Consider the following 15,085-nt stretch of genomic DNA (forward strand, 5'->3'; position numbering starts at 1 on the left):
AATTTATGATGTCCTACTCATAGTAGTTAGTTCATAAAAAAATGGATTGGGTAAATAATTGTAGATTCAAAGTATCACGGTTTAAATATTTTAAATACTACAGAAAACATAGCTCACAAATTTGACACTGTTTATATATAAAAATACTCAATGATTCAAATTATTTTACTTCGATTCAATTTTAATTCAATTAAGTTAGATTTATTAGTATATTAAATTAAAAAAAATGAATTATAATTCGGTTCCCGGTTAGGAACCGGTCAGCTCCCGTTAGAATCGAAACCAATTTTATTTAAAAAGTTAGTACCGGTACCGGAACTATAACCGGTTTTTCGGTTCTCAGTTACTTAATAAACCAACCGGATCCGCTTCCGGTTAACCGAGAATCGGAGAACCGTTTAAGCACCCTTAGATACGAAAGTGTAGTTGTGTTAAAAAGTAATGTAATTTTGACCGTAAAGTGTAGCTGGGTTCTCGGTTAACCGTTTAAGCACCCTTGGATACGAAAGTGTAGTTGTGTTAAAAATTAATGTAATTTTGACCGTAAAGTGTAGCTGGGCTAAAATTTAATGTAATTTTGAAAAAAAATAATTATTTCACCACAATCTTACAAAAGTATAGATAATTCGCAATGTAAAATTAAATTGATAATATGCATAATAAGGTTTTCTAAATGTTGGTATTTCATTTCCTTTTACTATTTTTGATAATAGTGATGATATTTCACTAGCTTATACCACAGCTTTATTTGAATGGGTTTGCTTAGTACATGTTTGTTCATAGCTTAGTTTTTTAATTATGTACAAATTTCTCTAGTACAAAAAATATAAACTGAAATTTAACCGTGTGATCAATCACTACAGAAAAAGCTTCCGTTTGCGACCAACTTTTTGCGAGCACACCACCGGTGCTCGCAAACTTTCGAGCATAATATCATCTGCTCACAAAATAGCGAACATGTTATCGAGCAAAACCACAAATAACGACCAATTTGTCATAAAATGAGGAGTTATGCGAGCACACATATAGTGCTCGCAAATTTGCTACTGTGCTCGCAATCGCGTCAAACGGTGCATACATATGCATGTGCTCGCTAACTTGCGAGCAAAGTACCCGTGGTCGCAAATTTGCAAGCATAAATAGGTGCTCGCAAAGTAGAAGGGCTAAAAATGCTAAACATTCATCACTAAACAAAACCGCATCTCTAATAATTCTTCAGCTTATCTCCATACTCCAATTACGTAATCCACCCAATTTTCGTATTTTCTGCTCCGGCTGCCCTATTGGAGAAAGTCCTCTCTCACGGCGGCTCCCTTCCGCCGCTCTCATCGGAGAATCTCCGATTTTCTCTGTAGCAATCCACTCGATTCCCCTCTGCTTGGCTTCGCCGAGAAATTGATAGAAATTTTATGGAATTTCGTTTTGTGGAATGATTCGCCGGTACTTCTATAACCCTCTCTAATTGCTATCTTCAATAATTCTCTGTAAATCAATGGAATGAATTTAATTGTTTAGGTTCTCTTGTTTCATGACTCTCGCTTCAAAAAATTTATCGATTATTACTGGATAAAATTGTAGAATTTACTATCACGAAAATGGGGAAAAATCAAGCCTACAAAGCGATGCAAAGATCTCGGTTTGGCTCGAGCTCCGCCACGCCGGATGAGGTCGAGGATAGCATGGTTCGTACCCTTCCAAACTGTATATATAGCGCGTAGTCTGATTTTTTTCTTATTAGATGTTGATTTGAGAAAGTTAGTTGATGGAGATGCTAACATCATGATAATTTGTGATATAGTTACATGATGATTTGTGATATAAATTATTAACATCACAATGTGTAGTTAAACTTGCTGAATAGTGTTGTAGAACTGAAATTAGTTGGACTAATTAGTATTTAAGTTTAAGAACTTAGCAGACTTGATAGTAAATCATGTGCTTCTGGTTAACAAGAGTTTGGCTGCTCTGTTCTGTTTTTTTCCCCTGATCTGTTGGATACCTAGTTATACAATTAATATCATAAGCACCCCTGCTCAATTAGTGCATGCATGATGGAGATGGTCTTTGAAGATTTTATTGTGGTGTGTTGGCGTTTGTTGGTAAACTATTGCATCCTCAATGCATAACCATGGAAGATATTGTGCTCCAGACCCTGAGCAAGATTTCAGGCACAGGTTACGAGGGAAAAGACGTTGTCATTGAAAACTTGAGGCAGCTATGTGTGTTCAGAGTAGCCAATGAAACTAAAAAACCTTGGATGTGGTGGGATTATGTTACAGATTTTCAAATTATAGATGTCCCATGAAGGAGAAGAAATACAATAAGGAGTGCTGACGGTGACATCAAATCTTTAGGTGGTTATTGATGTCTTTCTTATTAACACACATGTCTTTGTTGTGGTAATCATCTACTAATATTGCTTGCATATCAGGGCTTGATCTTAAAAAAATTGAAAAATGCATGGGCAATCCAGATGTTGATTCGGACAATCCAGTTCTGAAGGAAGAGCAGGATGCTCAGGTGAGTATTATGAAATTTCGAAATAGTTTTAAACATTAGTTTTTTCTGCACCTATTTTTTTCTAAGGTGACTGTAAATAACATTTCTGAGAAAAACAAGTCCTGCAGGTCAGCAAAGGCAGTTGGGCAGAGATTTGCTGTAATCCAAGTCAACTGTCAAAGGTAAATAATTTCTTACCTTTTAGTAATTTTGGCTAAAGGTGACACTGGATGTTTTAGACATGAGAATCTAAAGCTATTTTTATATCATGTTTGTCGCTGTTTATCAATGAGTATATATCCTATAGCAAAGGAAAACACAACTTAAACTGATGTGCACTTTCTTTCATTTTTTGTGGCGTGCTTCAATCAGCTGAAGGGGGGATATATTATCTCTCAGCATAACTTTACTACTCGAGGAATTTGGTATAGATTAACTTTTGGTTTTTGGATGTTTGCACTTTGCAGAACTTTGGAGTTATGGGATCAGATGCAGAAGGGTTATTAATTGTTGAGGTTATGTGATTGCAAGACTTCTGTTATTAATTGTTGAGGTTATGCTCTATTATTGTGTTATTGTAATGTGAATGCAACTCAGAATAATTCACATGTCATGGAGTATAGGTGTGGGATTGTGTTAGGATGCAAGAGCTCTGCTGATCCACAAGGATTTTGCTATGTGAAGGTAAAATCCCCCTTCTATATATCCGGATTCATTTGTTTATTATGAAGTATTTGGCTTTACTGTCTTAAGTTATAATAAATGCTGATGTTCATTATTCTAATGTCCGATGTGCAAGAAGGCACACAGAGAAGATGCACTTCTTGGTGAGAACTCCTTACATTTTCTCAAACTGGCCAAATTGCTTTCTCATCATCTTAATACCACAAAATGCTTTCTTATCTTCTTACTTGTTTTGCATATGTATTTATACATTTATATAATAGATTAGATCTATGCTACCTTTTTGTAGTACAGATATTAGAAGAAAATATAGGATTCTCACTTAATTATCTAAATGGTATTAGAACTAGGTCTACATACATGAGATATAGAGTTAGTGACTCGGAGAATAAGAAGTCAAGAAAATAAGGATGGTCCTATGAATGAGATTCTCTCAGATGCATCTCATTTCTGTTTATGAAACGTGGTCCTCTCATTTCTCATCCCGGAAACTATGATCAGCTAACAATGTGCTGACATTCTGTTTCCCAGATTTCAGTAAGATCTTCAAGTACTAATTTGTTCACTTGGGAGGAGATGAAGTGAACATGAGTGAGATTTTACACAAAATTCGAAATTGCAAAACAGTTCTATTTTTTTATTGCTAGTATTTTTTAGTAGTCAATCATTTAGCTTTGCATACAGTTATTGATGAAATGCATGTGAATTTGGATCGCAGGTTGCTAGGAGACAAAGCCTCATGCATACAAAATGCAGCAGCATATGCTGAATTAGAGAGCAAAATGCGAGTTGCGCACAGATTTAGAGAAAAAAATTTGGAGGTTTTGGAACGGGTGATGAGCCATAGTGCATAGGTTGACGAAATGATAAGTCAAAAATAGCTCTAAGTCTTTATAAACTAAAAGTGTAAAACAATATTATTAATTTTATATAATTTTTTAGTTTTGTTACATTTTTATTGTCATTATGATTTTTATTTAATAAATTGTCCAAATAATAAATTAAAAAAAATAATATTAGAATTGTAGATGAATACACTAATTACAAATGGTCAAAAACCTGCTAGCACAATAGAGGTGCTAGAAAACTTGCGAGCACAATAGAGTTGCTAGCAAACTTGCGAGCACATATATACATTGGTCAACTTCTCCTATTAGCGAGCAAAATGGTGCTAGCAAAATAACTCCTGCTCGCAAAACTACTTGCAAATTTGCTACAAGCGCTATAGCTAGCACAATTGGTGCTCGCAGTGTGCTAGCAAAACGGGCTGTTGTGAGCACTTCATTACCTTTTTTGCGAGCACAATGGTGCTAGCAAATCACCTCCTTTCTTGTAGTGAATTGACATGTGACTCAATTTATTCTTAACTAAACAATTAAGGGGTTATTTCTATCTATGGTTATAGAATAACTTTAAATTCTTAGATCAAGTATATTATGTCTAGAGATGCCTACTAATCACCACAAAGAATAATGGTAAAATCTTGCAATAAATACCCTTTGTGTAATATAAAAAAAAAAGCTTAAAAAGGATATAACCGACACTTTTATTTGAATAGTCCATCCAGAATTCGAATTCCAAAACCTCTATCAACGTTGGGGTACCTATCAAAACCCCACACTGTTATATGGTGTGTCCCTGGTGAATGTGGTTTAAAAGTAGCATACGTATAGAGTGGTAATTCTTGAGGTAAAGGTTTCGGGTATGAGTCTGCTATGAAGCGGCCTTTAATTTATGTTTATTTGTTTACAGAAAGTAGTTGGCATAGTTTTATATTTAAACATAAAAAATTGCATAAATACATATATCCTTAAGACCCTGTTTTCCAGAAAAATAATGTTATTGAAAAATGCCGAAGAATATAATTTTTAAAAATATATTTACTATAGATTGCTTATTATATAATTATAAATATCGATATAAATATTGAAATTATAAATTTATATTGATATTAAATAATAGAATAATACTTAAAAATAAAAATTTATCTATTAAATTATTAATTAAGAAAAAAACTAATAATGAGGTTATTTAATTAAACCGTTTTGTTTTGTAGTAATGGTGATGTGTCCTCTTTTTTTTGCTGAATTTCATCTCATTTATAATTTTGGATTTGTGCCTTTTTGTACACATAAAATAATGATATTATTTTCTGGAACAAAATAGCATCGCCGCCATCGAATTAATGAGTTTCCTGAATGATGTTGTGTTCTATGGAGTACTACTTAAAATTTGAATATTATATGGTTTCGTTTTTATATACATATGCGGAAAAAATAAAACCACTGCAATTTCTTAATTTTGCATAAGATTAAGTAGATAGTTGAGCATGCAATATGAGTTGTGGGATCATATGCTATTTTATGGCTCGACTCTAAGGGATATTGAGGTTATGCGAACAGTCAGTAGGGGTGGGCGCCCCTCCCGACCCTCCCTAAATACGCCACTGGTAGGATGGACATACATAGTCGTCCATCTCGAGAGAAAAGTCTTGGTCATGTAATTGTAGTGTTAGGACTTTAGGTTTTGCAGTTTGTCAAGATGCAAAATAAATGTCCATCAATTAAGGATTTTACCTCATAGTCATAGGTAAGGACTGACTTCATAATACACACCGCATAGCTATTGTTTTTCAAAAATATAATGACACGAATCATATACTATATATGAAAATAAAATACAGTTTTTATAATATAAACATAGTACTAGTTTATATTAACGTCTTTTATACATTGCCCACTTAATAATTACAATAAATGTGAAATAGACTATTTAATTCTAAGAAGTATATTTCCGAATTACTGGACTTGTTATATGTTTCTATTACTAAGATGTTATTTAATTAGGCTTATAAATGATGTTATGTTTTTTCCTCCGCATATGCCTAAAACAGATACGTATTTTCAATTGGTATGCAATAGAAAATTTAAAAGTCTAGTACTACACGAGTAGGATATATATTTAAGATAGACTTTAGAAATTCAACTGTTAAAATGACCAAGAACACATTTTTTTATTTGGAGAACGTTAAAATGACGAAATACCTCTAAGTACAGGTTTTGCATTATAATAAACCTGATCAACTTAAACATTTACTATTACTTTATAATTTACACCATCCGTCCCTATTATCTCATATTTTTATTGAACGGTCCCTAATAAATATCCATATTTCACTTTTATTACTTTTAGTAAATAAATCGTAATTCACTAACTAATTCTACTCACAATTATTATAAAATTTTTGTGAGATCCACTACTCATAACCGAAAAGAGTATAATAGAAAATTTAAAAATATAATATATTCTGGTAAAAGAATATTGAAAATATATGAAATATGAATGGGACACTATTAACAATTTTTACGTTGCCGAGAGGCATCCACCCAGTACCAAAGCCATGTATGGGCCAGGGGGCTCATGATCCCCCATCATTTTTATCTATTACTATTATATATTTAGAATAATTACATAGTGTCAGTGCACATGTTTTTCATGTTCGCCTACTCTCTCAAGTTCTGGAGCTTGATTCTCGTCAGCACCATTCATTATTTTTATTGCTTCTCGTTTGTTTACTTACTCTATTGTTAAGTTTTGGTAATTCTTTTGCTTCATAAATTTCTAAACATTTGTATCTTTAATATTGTACTAGTATTTAATTTGTTGCTTTCAATTTTATTCTGGAGTTCTCTTATTATAAATAACAAAAATTAAACAAACTAATATTATATAATTCAGCAAGAAAAAAAATAATTGCTCAGTCGTTAAGGAAGAATGTTATTAATGGAGTAGTTTTTACGAAAATACCAATGTTGCTAACGTTATACTCCTTCCGTCCACCATTAAGAGTCTCATTTATGAGCGACACGAGTTTTAAGAAATGTTAAGAAAAGTGGGTGGAAAAAAGTTAGTGGAATAGGGTCCCACTATATATATTAGTTTTAAATGAAATGCGAGTGGAATGAGTTAGTGGAAGATGGAACCCTATTACCATTTATGATAAAAGTGAACCGGGACTCCTATTCACGGACGAACTAAAATGGAAAAATGGGACTCCTATTCGTGAACAGATGGAATACCATTTACTCCCTCCGTCCACAAACAATAGATCTATTGTTGTTCGGCACGAGTTTTAATGTAGAATTGGTAAAGTAAGAGAGATGGGGAGAAAAAGTACGTAAAGTAAGAGAGATAGGGAGAAAAAGTGAATAAAGTATGAGAGAGGGAAGAAAAAATGGGAAAAGTATGAGAGATAAACTTTCCATTTTTAGAAAGTGATCTATTTTTTGTGGACGTATCAAAATGGCAAAAGTGATCTATTTTTTGTGGACGAAGGGAGTATATCATAGCCGCTTAGAGCATCTCCAACAAGGAAAGGTAAATGAGAAAGGTATATCATCTATTTACCTTCTCAAAAAGTGAAATATACCCTTTAAAAAAGTAGCACATTACAAAGGAAAAAGGTATATAGAAAGGTAAATGATTTTTAAAAATAAAATAATACTACGGGTTTTGATCTATGAAAACTAGATTTAAATACAGAAACGCAGAACACGGTCATACGTAGGGCATTTTTAGGTCATAGTTAGTTTATTTTTAGGTCATTCTAACAAAGCATGACCTAAAATGATCTTAACATGACATAAACCCGAATTTTATAATATGGCCTAAAATTGCTTAAGTATGACCCTCTGTGTTTTTAGTTAATTATTGACCATTAGATCACTTAATCCTAGGGCCAAGATTTGGGCTGCATTTCTGGATTTAAATGCATACTTATTTTGATCATCTCCCTACTAAAACATGCATTAAAAATTATAAAGTGTAATACCTTCTCCCTTGGAGAATGATTTTCATGAAAAGAAGGCAAATATGGTAGTTATAAGATTTTACCTCTCCATTGATGGAGAGGTGAAGATACCTCTTTAAAATGGGAAAAAGTATAATACCTTCTCAAATACCTCTCCCATTAGAGAATGATTTTTCATGCAAAAAAAGGTACATATGGTAGTTATCTAATTTTACCTCTTCATTTACCTCTCCTCTTGGAGATGCTCTTAGAGCAACTCCAAGGGGAGAAGGTAAATGAAAAGGTTACATCATGTTTATACCTTCTAAAAAAGTGCAATATACCTTTCTATAAATCAATCAACTCCAAGGATAAAAGGTATATAGAAAGGTATATCACTTAAAAAAAAAAAGTACAAAAGCATTAAAAAAACATCAAGTGTAATACCTTCTCAAATACCTTCCTCCTTGAAGAAAGATTTTTTATGAAAAGAAAGTAAATATGGTGATTATATGATTTTACCTCTCATTGATGGAGAGGTAAAGATACCTCTTCAATATAGGAAAAGGTACAGTACCTTCTCAAATACATCTCCCCTTGAAAAATGATTTTTCATGAAGAAAAGGTAAATATGGTAGTTATATTAGTTTACCTCTCCATTTACCTCTTCCCTTGGAGATGCTCTTACAACAACGACACCAAAAATATTCGCAAAGGTATAAGAATAATTTGGGCCTTCCAATATTATAATCCTGGCTTCGCCACTGCGTCTACCTATAACCCAAAACAGACCAGGTTTCGAGTTAGATATGTTAATACTCCCTCCGTCCCACTTTAGGAGTTCCGGTTGAGTTCGGTACGGATATTAAGAAATATAAAGGAAAGTTGGTGAAAAAAAATAGTGGAATTTGGGTCCTACTATTTTATATTAGTTTTATAATAAAATGTGAGTGAAAAAAGTTTAGTGGAATGTGGACCTAATATCATTTATAGAATATTCCAACCGTGACTCCTAAAGTGTAACACCTAAAAGTGGTAAATCGGGATTCCTAAAATAGGACGGAGGGATTATAAAATAAGATATGTCACAATACAAGAAAATTATGCGCGCACACGATGTCGTCAGATTAGTTACATTAAATGCATGATAAAGATTTATCAAAAACAGATCTGACCAATATGTATAATAAATTCATTCTAAGACTTAGTACATTATTTGCTAGCCTACCTCTAGATAATGGAAGTTAGAAAGCCATCTTAGACCATCTCCAATCATTTATACTAAATTTAAATTTAATTTTGAGTATATTCATACCAAAAAGTGGTTTTACTCCAACTATTTACACATTCAAAATTTACACTATATTTGGATTTTTGTCTCACAAAATTTTTGCAGTAACACCATATTTGGTGTTGTTTCACAAAAAACACCAAAAATAGGTTTGACTTTGGTGTATGGTTGGAGAAGATTTCTACACCAAAACTCATTTATGAAGTACGGTTGAAGATGGTCTTAATAGTACATTATTAGCTAGGCTACCTCTACATAATGGAAGTTAGAAAGTCACCGTGGTTTCTATGGCTGATAATTTTTGACATGATATAAAAATGTACAAAATTAATTGGTTTGAGTTTGTGTCTTTATTGGGATGACTCGTTAGTAACCTGATAATTTCGGATTGGATTGAGTTGGATTCTATTGACCCATTAAAAAATAATACTCCCTTTGCTCACGATAAATACCCATCTTATCATTTTGTGGTGTCAACGAAAAATATTCACATTTCAAAAATGAAAACTTACTCTCATACTCTACCCTTTTTTATCTTTTCTTTTTCTTTTTCCCTTAACTTACCAATTTATCAATAAAACTATATATGTAATCCACAAACGAGATTGTTTTTTATGGATGAATAGTGTATTAATATTTAATTATTTTCTAATAAAAAAATCTACTATATCTGTCTTTAAAAGTCACACTCTGACTCGTCGAGGATTTTTAGAAATGTAATGGAAAGTGTGTTGCAAAAGTTAGTGGGACGTGAATTCTACTTTTATGTATTAGTTTTATTATTATTATATGTGAGAATAAATTAGTGGAATATGTAGTCTATTTCTAAAAATAGTAAAAAGTTGGTGTGATAAGCATTGGCGGACGGATAAAAAAGAAACTAAATAAGTTATGGTGGATAGAGGAAGTACCATTACGGGAGCCTTCTTTTATATTTTCAGTTTAGAGCAAAATATGTTTTCCAAACTAAACTTTTTAAAGAAGTCGAGTTTGAAAAACTAGGCTTTAGAGCCAAGTTTAGGAACTAGGGACCAAAGATGAGTGTCGGAAACTCGGCTCTGAAGCCGAGTTTGGGTTATTGCACTCTTTCGGCGGTAAATTCATTTTGATGTCAAAAAATTCTGTGCACTGAGAAGTTTTTCTCCATGAACGAAAAATAAGAATTTTTTAAAATTATACACACCGAATAGCTATTGTTTATACTCCCCCGGTCCCAATAGAAATGAAACGTTTTCCTTTTTAATTTGTCCCATTAAAAATGAAACGTTTCTAAATATGAAAACAATATTCTCTTTATTTTTTCTTCTCTCTTACTTTACTCTCTCTTCATTAACTCACAAAACAACAATACCTCAAATCTTGTGCCAAAAAGCAAACGTTGCATATTTAATGGGACAGAGGGAGTATTAGAAAAAAATTTCACTCTAATGAGGTATGACTCATTTTTAACTAACGTTTTTTTTTTCAATCGCTTACTTTATCAATTGTGTATTAAAATTCATGCTATTTAAAACTTCATAATTTTAAGGTATGGACGAACTTTTTTTTATTAACATAATCTGTTGGAGACAGCTGAGCAGGCAAATACATTGAGCTAATCTATGTCAAAATAAAACAACTTTTTGCCGTTGATTACAGTGAATTGTATTCAATGTCGAACTAATTTTAAATAAGTATCAAATAATAGATCAAATCTCAGTCTTCCTTTTTTTTTAATCTAGTAGATAAAATAAATTAAGCAAATAATATACTCCTACTTCATTTGTAGATCGTTTTACTTCAGACTGAACTAAAATGATCTTAAAATGAACTATGTTGTCTAATAATGAACTACAATATATTTTAGTTGGAATGGTATGACAATTAATGCACAATTTAGTAAGTAAAAGAGAGAAGTAGAATAGTAGTGTTAGTGGATGGCGAGACCCACATTATTATTGGTGTTTAATGAGTTGTAAAGGTGGGCGATATAAGTTGTAAATTAATTGATTTATATGGGTAATGAGTAGGGAACAACTTTCCATAAACGAAAATACACATTTTTTTGTGGGACAGATGAAAATGAAAATTGTACATATTTTTATGGGCCGGGGGAGTAATAACTACCGTATACTATCAGACATGATAATCGATAGCATTGATTCTGATTTTTATATAAAAATGATAGTTTAGTTTATTTAGACATGATAACCGTGAACTATTTATAGAAAATGATTTTCGGCTAGTACTACTAGAGTATTAATATTAATTAACTTATGAGAGTGGGAATAGAAAAAAAATAATTGAACGAAAAATAAGAATAAACATGATCGAACATGTATTAAGTAGTTTAGCATTCTTTATTTATTAATTCCGTGAGGAAAGTTAATTAAGGGATATATAATTTGTGAGGGTAATGCTCATGGGCAGAAGACGACCCTATAGTTGGTCCCACCGGGGCAAGTAAAAGTGCTTGTGGGATCATCCTTTGGGTAACTGTAGGCATCAGGGCACCTCTGTTTGAAAAACCTCGAGAGATCGGTGGGCCCACACGGCCCTGTGTTGCAGCAGTACTCGTTGGTCTTGTACACCGTGCATGGGTTGTTGCACCCTCCCAGCGCCCGCAGCTGGTTGGGGCACTGCCCGTTGATATCTGCAGTGCACCTAATCCCGCGGCTGCACCCGCCGGAGTTAGGGCTGAATTCCATCGGCACGTTGAATCCGTCGACCAATGATATGTCGAAGAAATCAAGGTTGTTGAACTGGTTCAGCGCGTATTCTGCTAGTGTGTTTGGGGGCAAGCCGTAGCCTCTGCACTCCAGCAGCCCACCGCAGTCGCCCGTCTGGCACCGGCCTCGACCGGCTCCATCAAAGGAGCATCCGGTCCTCGGCCATATTCTGGCGCCTGCTGTGCCCGCGGCTATGTTGAGGATCCAGGTTTGGCCGCGGTTGAGCTGGCGGCCGCAGCCCAGACGGTGTAGGGGCAGTTGTTGCGGACGGTGAAGATGGCGGCGTTGGCGAGGGCGGAGCAGAGGGCAATCAGGAGGAAGATGAAGAGGGGCCTCATTTTAGTTGCTAGGTTTTCTTTTGATGGCTTGATTGAAATGCATTGCTTGGAGATCTATATATAGATTGTAGAATGTTAACAATGCTTGTGTCATGAGGTAGTAAATTTGATGACTTATTCGCAGCCGCCAGCCAGCATGATATCCTATGACCTATGTAATAAATTGAGATATACATAAACAAGAATTTGACTACTTTGTTTTAAAGCAAGGAATTTTGGAATTGGAAGATGAAACGAAAACGAGGTTAATAACATTAATTGTCAATAGAAAAAAAATTTCAACACCGTCTTGGTATTTATCTCTCCGTTGCATGTTAATAGAGTAATTTTTCTAATTTGAGAAGTTTCAAATTAATTGAGTCATTTCTATTTTTAGCAAAAATTAATTCTCACTTTTACTTTATTCTCTATTTATCTCTCTTACTTTATTCACCATTCATTTAACATACTATTCTTAAACTCCGTGCTCCGTGCCGTAAAGAAATAATTCTATTAGAGCATCAGCAACAGCGCCCTTCCCGTCGGACGTCGGCGAGGCTTCCGGGAAGGGCGTCAAGGGGCGTCCACCATTAGGGCTGAGGAGGTAGGACGCGGACGTCCCTTAAGGACACGGGAGGGGCGCGGTCTTCAGCGGAAGGGCGTGCGGAAGGGCGGGCGGACGTCCGCCATTGCAACGACTCGCGGACGTCCGCTTTTTTAATTATTTTTTTATTTAAAAAAAAACTCTATATATACGGCTCGTTGAACTTCATTTCATTCGCACTACTTGTGTTGACAAGTTTCTCTCTCTCTAAATTTCATTTCTGTTGAAGATAAAATGGGGAATGATAGGAACTCTCCCGCCACGAGCGAGTCACAAACGTCGATGTTTCCTGCCGGAAGTGAGGGAAACTTGAGCGGAATGGCGGGGATGCATCCCCAAATGTCCCCGTACTACAATATGTTCAATTAGATGGGTGGGATGGGTGAGATGGGTGGGATGGTGCCCTAGATGCCCGTGGCGAGTGGAGGGATGATGCCCGGGGCAGCGGGGATTGGGGGAATGACGCCCCGGACGACAGTGGGGATGGGGGGGCATGACACCAACTATGATGGGGGGGAATGATGTCCGGTATGATGCAGACCATGCCTGCCGTTGCGAGGGGGGGAGGGGGGTAGCAGGGGCCCCCAATCACCTGGGGACAATGTCTATCGCCCATATATGGATTTATTGTCTAGTGATTTCCTCCAGAGTACTCCTCTGAAGACTCAATTAACCGGCACCGACACTTTCTCTTTTGAGGAGTTGGGGTTATCTCCGGTCAGGGAGACTCCCAGTGAGGCAGGGACAGGGGCAAGGGGAAGGGGCAGGGGCAAAGGCAAGGGCAAGGGTAAAGGCCCGGCCTCTTCCTCGCGTACGGGGGCCGAGGAGGATGTGGAGGAGACGGGAAGGAGGACCATCTGGTCCGTGGTGGAAAACATCGCGCTTGCGACGGCCTGGGTCGGTTTAGTCCAGTACCCCGACATGGAATAACCAGCATATCGACCAAATGTGATTTCACATTAGTCAAGGCTACCTCCGATTCAAACCGGTTGATGGGAAGCCTCACGGTCCCGAGCAATGCCGGAAACAGTGGGATTGGTTGAGATCTAAGCTCCGTCGATTTTCCGGCCTCTACCAAAACAACCTTCGCCAGACAACCAGTGGCATGTCCGAGGAGGATGTGAAGAACCTTTCCATGTAGCATACAGGGCGCTGAAGTTCCGTGAATTCGAGCATTGGGAGGTCTATCTCGTGGTGAAGGATTCCGCCAAGTTTTGTGCGGGTGTTGAAGCTGGCTGGCCGAAGCGGACGAAGATCAGCGCTTCCGGCGAGTACAGCAGCAGTGTCGGTTCGCACGAGCTCCCCGAAGCCGAGGCAGAGTTCCCGACCCCGTCTTCCCGCTGCCATCGTCGCTGCCCGATTGGGAAAAAGAGTGCGCATCAGATGGCAAGGGCAACGCCAGCGGGTCCGACGAGGTCCAATCGGAGGCCCCTCCCGAGTACAACAGTATCGCCCATGCGCAGCAAACGTATAGCCTGGTACAGACCATGGAAAGGTGTGTTAGAGTTTGTATACTAGACATCATGTTTCGAGTGATTGAATACTGTAAAACTCTTATTTTATTTGCCAAGGAATAAAACAGATTATTTTTGTCATAATGTTGTTATGTTTTACATTTAATGGATGTTGATTGCATGTTTAAATGTATAAGTTAACTTAAAAAATTCTAAGTCTTTGTTTTAGTAGACCGGTTGTGGGCGACGTCCACTTTAAGGTAACACGGTCAGTCCTAAACAAAGAAAAAGAAGAATTTCATGACCTAGGTGGAATTAGACTATCCATCGTGAAAGGTTGCAATGTCAGTCTGCATATTTCTAAGCCTTACTGAAATAAGATGACATTGGTGTGGTAAATCACTGAACGGATCTAACAGCAAGACGAGTCTTTGTGCTATCTACTGAAAGACGAGGTCTTGATAAATATTTATTTCTTAATCAATGTAGGTTAGCATTGAGCATACGGTATTGATTATGCATTACTTTGACTTATCAAATGGTGCGGGTTTTTCGCAACCCAATAATCCTGATATATTGGGTAGTGGTGATTAAATATCTAGCGGTGCTAGGATTGCTATTATATTGAATCTTGCGCGAGGTGAGTCTCGTTTAATAATGTCCTCAAGAGGAGCGCGAAACAAGGTTTTATTATTCGAAACCTAGCTAGTTGGAGTTTGATTACTCTAAGAATAATAAA

General features: G+C 36.0%; 1 long non-coding RNA gene and 1 pseudogene across 7 annotated transcripts; one reads left to right on the plus strand and one right to left on the minus strand.

Annotated features, from left to right (window-relative positions):
• Positions 1 to 1,191: 1,191 nt before the first annotated feature.
• LOC125197524 (uncharacterized) lies at positions 1,192 to 4,135 on the plus strand. 7 transcript variants are annotated; one of them, XR_016130576.1, is made up of 10 exons: positions 1,192 to 1,440; positions 1,579 to 1,682; positions 2,150 to 2,354; positions 2,432 to 2,520; positions 2,628 to 2,681; positions 2,967 to 3,014; positions 3,123 to 3,183; positions 3,302 to 3,326; positions 3,715 to 3,774; positions 3,902 to 4,135. It is a non-coding gene; the product is annotated as an uncharacterized LOC125197524 (long non-coding RNA). The 7 variants fall into 7 exon arrangements; XR_016130571.1 differs by having other exon boundaries at positions 2,967 to 3,183; XR_016130590.1 differs by lacking the exon at positions 3,302 to 3,326.
• Positions 4,136 to 11,563: 7,428 nt separating this feature from the next.
• Positions 11,564 to 12,363, minus strand: LOC148933999 (thaumatin-like protein; annotated as a pseudogene).
• Positions 12,364 to 15,085: the final 2,722 nt, after the last annotated feature.

The sequence above is a fragment of the Salvia hispanica genome, chromosome 1, assembly GCF_029641045.1.
Source record: "Salvia hispanica isolate PSC_SH4W2 chromosome 1, Shi_PSC_v1, whole genome shotgun sequence".
Classification (NCBI taxonomy): domain Eukaryota; kingdom Viridiplantae; phylum Streptophyta; class Magnoliopsida; order Lamiales; family Lamiaceae; genus Salvia; species Salvia hispanica.